A 13,298-nucleotide genomic window follows, 5' to 3' on the forward strand; every position below is an offset into this window, starting at 1 on the left:
TACCTACCTGCCAAATATTATGATTCTAGGTCAACGGGAAGTACCCTATAGGTTTTCTTGACAGACACGACGGACGGACGGACGGACAGACAGACAGACAGACAACAAAGTGATCCTATAAGGGTTCCGTTTTTCCTTTTGAGGTACGGAACCCTAAAAAATTGAAAAATGCCCTGATTCGTGACCTTAAGTTCTCAAAATATAAACTAGTACATAATACCTACTTATCTACAACAGGTTACAGGGCTACAGGCTTTTCGTTACTTTATTAGACTTGAGATAAATATAAATACAATGTGGAGCATTCTTTGAGATCAGGTGAATGGACGAGAGCGAAAGTAAAAGTGACCAGTGCGCGGTCCAACGGCGGAAAGCGGCACCCGATTTCCTGCCGTTTTGAACGTTCGCGAAATCAGCCTATTGACTAAATTACGCAGCTATTCTAAGTAATTTTTTTATAATATACCTTCTATCTAAGTACAACAATGACTATGTATGTAATCTTTATTAAGTATATTATATAGATGATGCCCGCGACTTTGTCTGCGTGGATTTAGATTTACAAAAAATCCTATGGGAACTCTTTGATTTTCCAGGATAAAAGTAGCCTATATCACTCTTCAGGTCTTCAGGTCTGTTGCTCCTTTGCGGTGTGATTGAAGAACAAACCAACGAACAAATATGCTTACATATTTATAATATGGGTAGTTACTAGATGATGCTCGCAACTTCGTCCGCGTGGATTTAAGTTTTTTTGAATTCCGTGGGAACTGATTTTCCGGGACAAAACATAGCATGAATCCATCTGCGGGATCCAAACTATCTCTATACTAAGACAATGCCCGTGATTTCGCATCATGGATTTAGGTTTTTAAAAATCATGTGGAAACTATTTGATTTTCCGGATCAAAAACTATACACTATCGTCGTTCCCGGAATTCAAGCTGTATCTTTCCTCAAAAGTAGTTAAACTGATGTGCTGTGAAAAGTTAGCAGACAGACAGACACAATTTCGCATTTGTAATATTGGTATGAATTTACGATAGCAAAAAACCCGGTTAAGTGCGAGTCGGACTCGCACGAGAAGGGTTTCGTACCCGTACACAATATTATGTACTCCTAACACGTTTATGTGCAACACTGGCAAGTTAATGACAGTTAATGACAGATAATTCTTTGTGTATTACTGTAACATAATTAAATCTATACTAATATTATAAAGAGGAAACCTTTGTATTTTTGTATGTTTGTATTGAATAGGCTCAAAAACTACTGGACCGATTTCAAAATTTCTTTTACCATTACTTAGAGGGATTCTTCCGAATCCGTATAGGCTATATTTTATCCCGGAAAATAGATAGGATTTTTCGTGGTAATGTCCACCCGTGCGAAGCCGGGACGGGTCGCTAGTAATAAATAAAATGGTTTCCTAGGACAAAGTTGGAATTAATTTTGTTTTGAATTATATTTGCCAATTTATTCTAGGTGTTCTATATTATTATCTGCATAAGACTGTATAATTCATATTATGTAGGTATGAGTAAGTAGTTAAAACCTACAACTTAGTGAACTTAATACATTGATTAGGTTTTAATTGAAAGTCAATAAATAACATTGAATTTTGCACTACGTAAGCTTTTATTACCAATTGCCGTGTGTTGCTTGCTTATCAATCAAAAACAATTGACTTTTAAAATAGAATGTAAGTGACCTCCATTAAGCCAATGTGCGGTGGACCGACCAAGGCCTTTTTCATTGTGATTTTATATGTTTAGCCATTAGAGCATTGCCAGAAATGCACACTCGGCCATAAACTGGGCAGATAATAGCCATACTTCCATAGTTCCATACTAATCGGTGATGGCATTCACGGAATGCAGCGAGGCGCGGTCACAATAATTTAGCCAATTACTCGGAACGACCACTTCTTAATCTTTTATTGTACGCTCATCAAAATCGATTAAAATATACTAGTATCTACTCTAGTCTAGTATCTTTACTAACAAGTGTAAATTAAAAATTTATAACACCCCCGACAAGTGAAGGTTACAGTTGCTAGAAAAGAGCTGATAACTTTCAAACGGCTGAACCGATTTTCTTGGATTACAGTTAAGAACACTTTCGACCAAGCCACCTTTCAAAGGAAAAAACTAAATTAAAATCGGTTCATTAGGGTAGGAGCTACGATGCCACAGACAGATACACACGTCAAACTTATAACACCTCTTTTTGGGTCGGGGATTAAAAAACCAATCATTTCAAAGCTACAACTAATACAAGTCGAAAAAATTGAATGCCTTAAGCAAGCAAACTACATAGATATAATTAGATATTCTTCGAAATATTTAATCCTGTTATGTTATAAAGATGATGATATTAGCCATGCCACCTTCTTCTCAATATCAATATGAAGTTAATCTAAATATAAAATGTAGTGTCCTGACTCACTGACTGACAGACTCATCATCGCCTAGGCCAAATCGTTGGATCAAGAAAGTTAAAATGCACAGAGATTCCCTTTGTAATTTAGAGTGGTAGACAGTATAGGATTATAAGGCCAGATTTTTTGGAATTTCAACGAAAGCCAAGGCGGCTCACTACTACACACAGGTCTCATCTCATTACATTACTCATCTCGGGTTTGACCATAGTCCACCACGCTGGCAAAATACCGACATGCAGACGAGGGCGATTACTTAAATGATAAGCAAATAAAATTACGCCTAAAAACAAACTTCGTAGTCTACATTAGTCATTAGACTAATAGCCTAATAGGTATAGTTATTCCGACCAATTCTACAAGCGTTTTGAGGACACAATGGACGGAAATCATCAATCAGCATTCTCAGTTCTCACCCACGGCTGGGGTTCACACTGAACTTAATAAACTCGTACACAAAAGGCATTTTAAAGCAATTTCTACTCATTTAACGGAGACATTTAGATGCTCGACTCACCAAAAAAATTATAGAAGTTATAGTTAAACATGTAACTAGGTAGGTAACTTTAAAAGCATTTAATATATTTTTAAATATAAAGAAAGAAGTAAATACAGTGTCGGCAAAATCCGTTTGTGCGAAAAACGTAACCTTACGTCGACTAAAACCGAATGTACACCAATAAAATACAGACCTTATTGCTTGACGGACCAATTGACCAATAGCGGAGGGACGCGCGCTATGATTGGCTGAGATATTTTCACGCAATTCAAAAATGAGATTTCTGCGCAGGTACATCGGCGTAACTTACAAAAGTGGTGGTGGTAGTAGAATACAAAAAGCAGCCTTAGGGTAAACCTGAACTGCGAATTTGATAATAAAATTAATTTTAGTAATAAAATATGCGTAAGTAACTGACAATCTGTCTATTTATTATCAGCTGGTCGAATGCGAAAAAACTGCATCAATCATTATTACAATCTTATTGGCGTCACTCAGAAAAGCAGGTATTATTTAAATATTTTTATCGAATTATTGGAATGTCCTCTCCAAAACCAACACAAAAAAAAACACAAGTTTAATGTGTAAGGTTATCCGAGAGTTTTAATCTAAACAAACTAATGCCAAAATAAATAATTTAATTAGAGCGTGATTGCTATCACAACATCTAATTATTCAGTTCACAATCCAAATACCGAAAATATGCGATATCGCTCCGAATCTCAGAAGGAGACTGAACTAAAACCTTCAAAACACCCGTATTTATGCAAGTTCAATCTTGTTGGCCTCCTAGTAACAGATTGTATGACATCGAATGAGCCAAATATCGATTTTACCAAACTACCTTCATCAGCTAAATTAATAATTTTATATTATTTTTGACAACTCAAATCAATTTTTAAAAATAACCTTACAGTTCGGCCGTCCTGAATTTAACACGTCCTCGTGTTTCTAATCTATCTTGTCATGTCAGTCGCGGGCTTCCTTGCCCTAAGTCAAATCGAAATCATGGGCTATCCTGCCCTCCGTCAAATCATTAAAACCTACCCTTGAACTGCCGAACTCTCAGTTTTAATATCAAGTCAACAATAAATCCAAACGACTAACTTCCCATTCGATGTATACAAAATCTGAACCACTTATTGCAAGTTACTTTCCACTTCACAAAAGACTAAATTCTTAAAAAAAAAACTAAAAAATTTAATCACCAAATCAAACTCAATTAAAATTTTAATCAAATGTGGGTTGTTTAAAAAAAGATACCAAAGCAAAATTAAGGCAACGTGAGACACGTCCCGCTTCTGAATTATTGGCGTCACTCAGAAAAGCAGGTATTATTTAAATATTTTTATCGAATTATTGGAATGTCCTCTCCAAAACCAACACAAAAAAAAACACAAGTTTAATGTGTAAGGTTATCCGAGAGTTTTAATCTAAACAAACTAATGCCAAAATAAATAATTTAATTAGAGCGTGATTGCTATCACAACATCTAATTATTCAGTTCACAATCCAAATACCGAAAATATGCGATATCGCTCCGAATCTCAGAAGGAGACTGAACTAAAACCTTCAAAACACCCGTATTTATGCAAGTTCAATCTTGTTGGCCTCCTAGTAACAGATTGTATGACATCGAATGAGCCAAATATCGATTTTACCAAACTACCTTCATCAGCTAAATTAATAATTTTATATTATTTTTGACAACTCAAATCAATTTTTAAAAATAACCTTACAATCTCAATTGTTGTGATCGGCTGAATTTATGGTATTCTTGTTGCAACAATGTATTGTAGCCAATAGTAAACGAGCGCCAACTTTAGATGAATTAAACATGCCAACCTATCAGATGTCCTAGGGACGGATAAACAATACTTTTTGTCTTGAAAAACAGGATCAAAGAGTTCCCACTAGGTTTTTAAAACTCAAACAAAAACTCAAAATTATTTATTCAAAGTAGGTAGATTTGTTAGATTTGTAAAATGATATAGGGGTGATATTAATTACGTAAACTTAAAACTAAAGCTACGAGGGTTCCAAACGCGCCCAGGTCTAAGTACAGGTAAAAGACGCGCTAACGAAGTCGCGGACATCTTTTAGTTCTAAATAAATTCAACTTGTGTATTTTATATCTAGGTATCTTATTTTCCTGTAGCTCACTGCCTGATTACCACTCACAGATCCTACATAACAACCAACTTATTTCATTACATTTATTTATTTGCATAGATTAAATTGGTACTTAAGTGCCTAAGTCGAAACCCCCTTGTTTCGGAAGCTCCGGTTTGCGTAAGATTTAAAACCAGCAAGGTCTAAAAATAAGAATCATGTGTGAACCATCCGCTAACTGCAAATTGGTGTCATATACATCTTAATATTATGTTATGTCAGTGGCAATCACTTTTTATTATTTTTAATGAGAGCCGTTGCCTGATTAGGTAACTCAGTATTACTTAATAATTTTATTATAATTAAGTACCTCGAAAATTATCGTCAGAGCTCCGAAGAAGAGTTTTGACAAAAATATTTTATGTAAAAGAAATAAGAATACTTAGATCATTCATGAAGTAGGTAAATCGCTGGTTGCCTATAAGGCGTATCTTCCTGTCTGTTGATGGCATCGTAACTACATAATTCACTGATTTAACTTTTTCGGTGGAATCTAGTTATGATAGATGATCAGTTAGTCAGATTTCACAAATCCTAATCAGAACCTCACAACATTATTCACCAAAATTAGTATCAATCATTTGCTTGAATCTCTATTAGTCGGTTTAGTTATGTATTCTGCTTTTTTGTTATATTTTTTATTTGGATCATACAACTGGTTAGATTTAACGATCACTTTCGGTGTTAAGTAATTCTTTTATATGTCTTTAAAAACTCATGTTACCTATGACTCTCAGTTATTTTTGCTTTCGTTAGATCACTTGGCTACTAATTCAACAACGGCGCTGCCGTTGTCAATCGTCATTCACGATTATTAGGTACTGGTCCGTTGCGCAGCTCTGTGTTTCACTCTATTGTCTACACAGGAAGAACACTAATTGCCTTTATTGCGATAAGAGGAAATCAACTTTTTTCTCTGTAGTTACTAACATAGGTTCAAAGTGAGTAAAGTATTATAGTGGGTATAATAAAATATAAAAAGTCAGCGTGTTCATAGTCATATTCATGGCCACTTACATAGGTAATACTTGTCTACTTTGTCTTTTGTATTCAATATTCATACTTATAATTCATGTTAATGTTATAAATGCAAATGTGTGTCTGTCTTCTACCGTTTCACGGCCCATCTGTTTAACCAATTTGGACGGGTACAGATTTCTGCGTAATAGCTTATATCCTGGGGACGGATATAGACTACTTTTGTCAGAGAAAATCAAATTGTTCCTACGTGTTTATTAAAACCTGATTGTGTAAAAGTTTTTATGAAATTAATTTTTACTTAGTAAACTTCTTAACGTAGATAAAATAACTATTGATATAATGTTATCTTTAGTTACACATGGTTGTTATTGCAAGCGTTTCAGCCAGTTTTATAATGGTATTGTTTCTACGCTTGATGCGCGGACCTATTGTGGACGCTGATGAATTTCTGCGTTTATTCAGCTTTATTGAAAATTAATTATTTGAAACAAACCTATTGTTTGAACTACCAAGTATATGTACCTACTTAAGTTTTGAAGACAACGACAATTTTATATACGTAATCTACATATTTTATGTACGAAGTTCTATACCCATCAAGAATATATTTGTTGTCAAAGCTGGAAGAGGAAAGTCACAGTCGAAATCATTTGACTTTTTTCCTTAAAAAAAGTTTATTTTCGGGCCTTTAAAAAAGCTCTAATTTAGTAGTAGTTTGTTACATTACAATGTGTTTTACAGACTACATTGTAACATGGGTTTTAAATTCAAAAACAACCTCAGCATCTGTGATTGTATCTTCCAACGTCACATTGCCTTCGGCAGGTGCGCGCGCGTCAGCTACCAGCTGCCCGGGTAACAGCAGCTGTACCATAATGCATATGCACCCACCCAGACCCAAACGTTACGCGATTTAACGATGACTTTGGATGGTTTTTTTTTGAGGATTTTTAGGGTTCCGTAACTCAAAAGGAAAAACGGAAACCTTATAGGATGACTTTGTTGTCTGTCTGTCTATCCGTCCATCCGTCCGTCGTGTCGTCAAGAAAACCTATAGGGTACTTCCCGTGCCCGTACTACCATGAAATTTGGCAGGTAGGTAGGTCTTACAGCACAATAGTAAAGAAATAAAAATCTGAATCTGACTCGCACTTGGCCGGTTTTTTTGTATAGAAAATCTGTCAAACGTCAAAATTCAAACGCACATAATTCCGAATTGTTAGGGGTGCGTGCCCATAATCGTATCTTAACCACCAGGTTATCACCGCATATTTTTTTATTTTATGAAATAATAACCTAATTAAGAAGTTACAGTCGTTATAATTAAAGGATAACGGTTAATAATTTAATTTTGAGTGAACAGGATCTTTAAAACAATTTCACGCGGACGAAATCACTGGCATAACCTATAGTAACTTAACATGTACGAATCATGTCACTATATAATTTGGTCACAAATAGTTAGACCTGTGGGCGACACAGAGAACTGGTTCTTTCTAAATGTTGAGGTCAATAATTTCCCGTAGGTGTTAATAGAAACAGCAATATTAATAATACTTATATTTTGTAATACCCAGTATTAATAATAATAAATAATAATTATTTGTTTTTTTTTTATCAGTTAATCAACTTTTACTCAGTTTTCAATCATTCCTTACTAACAGAAACGTCTCGTATGATTGTTTTGCTTTTGTTAGCTAAATATCCTAAATCCAGCAATAATATATACACAATGCTGACTCATTAATCCACCATTATAATCATAGAGCAAACAAAGCAGGACCACAATACATAAACCCAAATATAATGTATATATAACTTGTATAGGGCTACTGTATCTTTTCCAGTAATTCTTCATGACCTACATAGACAGAAATTCCAAATACTCGTATTATTTCCTGTTTATTATTTCTCTCAACCAAATTCCTTGTTGAACTTTTTGACTGGAATATTAGCTGAAGTGTTTTTATTTATATATATAGACTAGTCTACAGAATATAACATATTGCAATTTCAGTGAATTGCAGGTAAAAGCATAGAACATGCAGGAAATTAGTAGCTTTCACATACTTAATATGAATATCTGCATATACTCGTAAGTATGTGCGAAGTGTCTCATGATTGTACAGTAAGGAACGTGTGGAAAAATACAACTTTCTCATCATGTAACGTCTTGTTGGTTCCAATTTACAAGTAAAATTTATTTCCTAGTTAACTGAATACTTTAGCTAGATAGCTTCGGAAGAACTTGTTACTTTATTTCTCTTATTGTTTTCTTTGTAGTCGTATTTCTCATTGCTGCGGGTCGTGACCACATAATTGTTGGAGTTCTCTTCGGATAATAATGCGGTAGGTTCCCTTCGAGATCGAGTGTTGTATGTGGAAGGATCTCGAAGTAAAAGTCGGAGATTCCAGTTCTCTTACAGTTCTTTATTATTATGTTAATGTTAATGTTTTTTCTGAGGCACTTAGGAATTGAAAAACCAAATTCGGACCTCCATTCAAAGAGTCAAAATAACACGATGCATTTTCACAACTCACATTTAGACCACACGTCCATCAATGCAATTAATTGTTGCAAATAAGATGTTATTTTTCTTAAAATAATCTATATTTAAGTATAATAATAATATTATATAATGAAACGGAATGAATATAAAACCAATATAATAAACATCTGGGCTCCTAATCACTAAATTCATAAAGCGATATATTCTGTACTGCACAATGACTACGTATATCGATAAAATTGTATTATAAATTATAATAATATGTGACATACTCGTAAGACCAGTGTCATTGAAGCCGTACAGTGTAGCGGCCGGGTACCGTTAATAAGTTGAATGGGCTTACTTATTTATTAGATTACATACCCACCCGTATGCTGACTTTGAACACAATGAACATTCCATCAATGTTCGACCATGATAATCGTATCATTTTAAAACGCGTTTACCGTAAAATTGATCTGGGAAACTAAACAGAATAGGCGTGCTCTGGCATTTGCAAGTTTCACTTACGAAAATGTGATAATAATGTAATTTAACATTGTCATTCAAATCCTGTAGGAATTTTTTGATTTTCCGGGATAAAAAATAGTCTATGTCCCTCTCCAGAAGCGTACTATCTCTATAACAAGTGGATGATGCCTACAACCTAGTCCAGGTTTTTTATTAATTATTTCAAGTATCCTGTGGGAACTCTTTGATTTTCAAGAGACGATAATATTAGCCTATGTGCGTTCTTGGGATGCATGCTATCTCTGTACCGATCAAAATCCGTTAAACAGATGGACCTTAAAAAAAACAGCAGACAAATAGACATACTTTTGTATTTATGTTATTAGTATGGATCAGTATACGTACGTACAACAACAAAACATACAACAAAAACATACAAAAATACAAATTTTGTTGGGACTTAGGACCAATGATAATATGAGTAATCCTACGTCAATGGTTGGGACAGAAGTCTGGTTAGAGGTTTCTGGATTTGATTAATTAACATCTGTCATGTACATCAACTCGATATTATGAGTATATATAATTAATATAAATTACCCGACTGCGGCAAAGCCAAAACAAAACATAGCCTGCTAAAATCATAACTCTTCCTGGTTATGATTTTAGCAGGCTATTTATGTATGTATGTATGTATGTATGTATGTATTTATGTATGTATGTATGTTTGTATCCAGATTCTGTGTGTTCCACCGTAACGCCTAAACTACTGGGCCGATTTTGATGAATACCTGAGGTGTCAATTGATTCGTCGTAAAGGTCCGGGTAACATAGGTTACATTTTATACGAAAAAAATTGACCTAACGGATGTTACATCAAGAAAGGTGGAGGTCTCCAAAAGTTTTTTTTTTGCTATTGTACCTATCTAGTGGGATGTCAAATGAAAGAGGAGACGATTCTGAGTTCAGTAATATAAATGTACTACAAAACTAAAATATACCAATACCAACCGACAGAAAAACAATTTTACTATAATATTTCAGCGTTTATTAAGACGATCGCAGTCGGGTTTTAGTTCTCAACTTTATCTTGTTAGATACTCGAATTGGCTGGTCTGATTTCAAACAAGCATCAGGAGTGATACTCAAGATGATAACCATTACGGCTTCTGGGAATAAAGCAAACCGCATTAATGAGATAGTTATTCAGAAGAAGTTGGGTATATCATTATAAGATATACGATCACGTCACAGTTGTACTTTCACTTTAGAAGAAAGTACTATCAAGAACTATGAACACAACACCCGAAATCCATTGTAAAGGTTTTTTGTTACATAATGAACAAAAAGTTGTTGATATCTAAGTTTTATAGTTTTTATCCCGAAAAATCAAAGAGTTCCCACGGGATTCCTAACGACCCATCCGCTTAACCTATTTGTATGTTTGGTACCGAGGTAGCTTGCGTCCCTTTTTATCCTGGAATCAAACGGGTCCCACGGGATCTTTAAAAACCTAACTCCACGCGGACGAAAACGCAGGCACCCCCCTGTAATAAATAAACGTCGCTTACATTTCTGTTGTCAAATAAAGAAATTCTAACTCGTTAGCCTGCGGAAGACAAGCTCTTGGTTGTCATGAGCATCTATTGACTAGGTAGGTTCATTGTACGTTCGCGTTATAGTGATCGTTGACTAAGTAGGTATCTCAATTTAAATTGACTCTATGGACTGTATATGTATTCCGTATCGTACGTTTCTCATTATAACCGGTATGTAATCATGAAGTTGTTTAAGCTATAACGATTACCTACCTCTTAAGTAACTAACTGGAGTGCAGCAGATTAAATTAGGTATAATTAATAACCATTTCCTTGTGCAAGGATTGCAAGTATCTCGTTTGCAAAATATTTATAAAATAAAATTATATTGAAATCAAAATGGAATTAATACTATCACGTTTTTAATCACTCCATAAGAGCAGAAAACTGCATTAAAATATGTACCTACTTAAATATTACTATTTCCTTGTAACTTGTACCTAAGCAAGAACGCACTTACGTAATTTTTGCCACGGTCCAGAAGCCTTTAAGACTACTTGGGCAATCTTTTTCGTGATACATATTCAGTAGACATACGATATTATGCATCCACGGAAAGAAGTTAGTAGGTATAGGGCTCTCTCTGTTACGTAATCCCATACAAATGACAAAGACGAAAATCTCAGTTGGCGCTAACCATTTTGAATCACCAACCAATCATCAATCAAATATGAAGGCATATAGCGTCGAATTCAATTCCCACTTTAAAGCCCCCCATTTCGTATAGGACCCCCCTGAAATAATCTTTTTATATTTTTTATGTAATATTCGGTCGAAGGTTATCAATTTACAAATTATGTTTTTTGAAGTAGTAACGTTCAGTAACCTAATTCAGAAGTTATAAGACTTTTACAGACGGACGGACGGACAAGTGTAATTTTACTCAAGTAGACTCAGAGACCTCGTTCGCTCGGTCAATAATAATCGGCGATGCCTAATTTATTTTACTGATGTGAGGTTTATGTAATTATTATGAGTAAATAGTAAATACCTACCTACTTAGTACTTACATTAATTGAATATTATCAGTTATCACTTATCACCAAATAGGCATAACAGTGTAGATCGTGATGTAATACGACAAGGTCGAAAAAGCCGTTTACTTTCGCGCCTTGTTCACGGTTACGTGCAGTCTGGTTAAAATACTAGGGACATAAAGATTTCAAGATAATGATTTCTGCAAATAAATACCTAGTAGATACCCTTATCTCTAATTCTTTAAAGAAGAATTAATTAGTAATTGTTAAGGTATTTTATAAAATGTACTTATTATGCAGTCTGCGTCGTTGACTTGCAATTTTTTTTGCGTTTCACTACTGCGTTTTTCTTGATCAAAACTTGAAACATAATAACAATTTTATTGTTTCTTAGTGAGCTTCAACTGCCCATGTCCAAGAATGCTCGCTGGGTGTAAACAAAATCGTATCTAATTGAAATTACTGCTCCCAAGTGTTACGGTTAAGTGGTGTACTAATTCCCTGAATGTTTTCTACTTAGATTGTTATCATTGACGATCAAACAATACTTATTCTCTTCATTCACTAACTTTTTGCCTATGTGACTATAAACAGATTGAATGTTGAGAAAACAGCATTGCCAAGAATCATTGATTAGGAAGTATTTACTGTGTAGTAAGTGTTGTGTTGTGAACAGAGTGTTTCCGCTAAGATGAATCACTTGAAAAGTTGAATTAAATCCAATAAGTCATTGATCTATGGGTTAAGAAATTAGCTGATGCCAGCTTCTTCGTTCGTGGATACAGGTTTTTAAAATGCGTTGGCAACTCTTTGATTTCCCCGGATAAAGTATCCTAGGTACGAGTAATCTAGGGTATAATCTGTCTCTATTCCCAGCCAAATCTATTTGCCAAACTTTATCGTTCTTCCCTATGAAGGAGACAATATGCAGAGTTTCCGCTTTTATAAAATAACGAAGGTCTGGCACGCGATTGCTGTCTGTATGTATATTGTATATGTTATATTTTAGCTTTTTAGGGTACCAAAATGTAAAAAAAAGGAAGCGACTTTGTCTGTCCACTTGCATTCAGTAGCACAGTAGTAAAGTCAAAATTAGTTTATTAAACAAACTAAAGGAATTTATTTTAGAGAAAAGTAATAAATAACAAATAACTACAACCAATTTATAAGTAGGTAAGTACGGAACCCTCAGTGGGCGACTCTGACTCGCAAGTGGCCTCATCAAGGATAAGCTGATGTCTAATGCAGGAAGAACCCTGTTTAGTACGTCTATAGCTTTTTGCAACTGAATTATTAGTCTGACTTTAACCGTATAAGCCGTTTTGGGAAATGTAAATAAATATCTGCCTAGTTATTAATGATACTAAAAATTCTAAATTTTATATACGCTTATTATCTCGTAGAGGCGCCCGCTTTCTTCTCCGCATTTTCATTATGTCGATCAGTCTGCCCGACTGACGAATGCAAACAATCGCCTGAGAACAAATCACATACTGACATAAATACTTGCCACACGTGCCATTTACGCATGTTCATAAATGATAACACTTTACCAGCTCATGTTATTCACATTCCGAGTATCACGGGTTGATAGAGTGAACCTAATAACGAACTACAATTAGGTCTACCTACCTACTGAATGAATACTAATTCAAATGTTGGCTCTCCGCA

The 13,298-nt window shown here is 34.7% G+C and overlaps 1 protein-coding gene across 2 annotated transcripts in view; it reads left to right on the forward strand.

Moving 5' to 3' along the window:
- Positions 1-13,298, forward strand: part of LOC123867544 (phosphatidylinositol 4-kinase beta) — a 35,734-nt gene that overhangs the window by 4,157 nt on the left and 18,279 nt on the right. The gene's annotated exons all lie outside the window — the stretch shown is intronic.

This window comes from Maniola jurtina, chromosome 8 (assembly GCF_905333055.1).
Source record: "Maniola jurtina chromosome 8, ilManJurt1.1, whole genome shotgun sequence".
Classification (NCBI taxonomy): Eukaryota; Metazoa; Arthropoda; class Insecta; order Lepidoptera; family Nymphalidae; genus Maniola; species Maniola jurtina.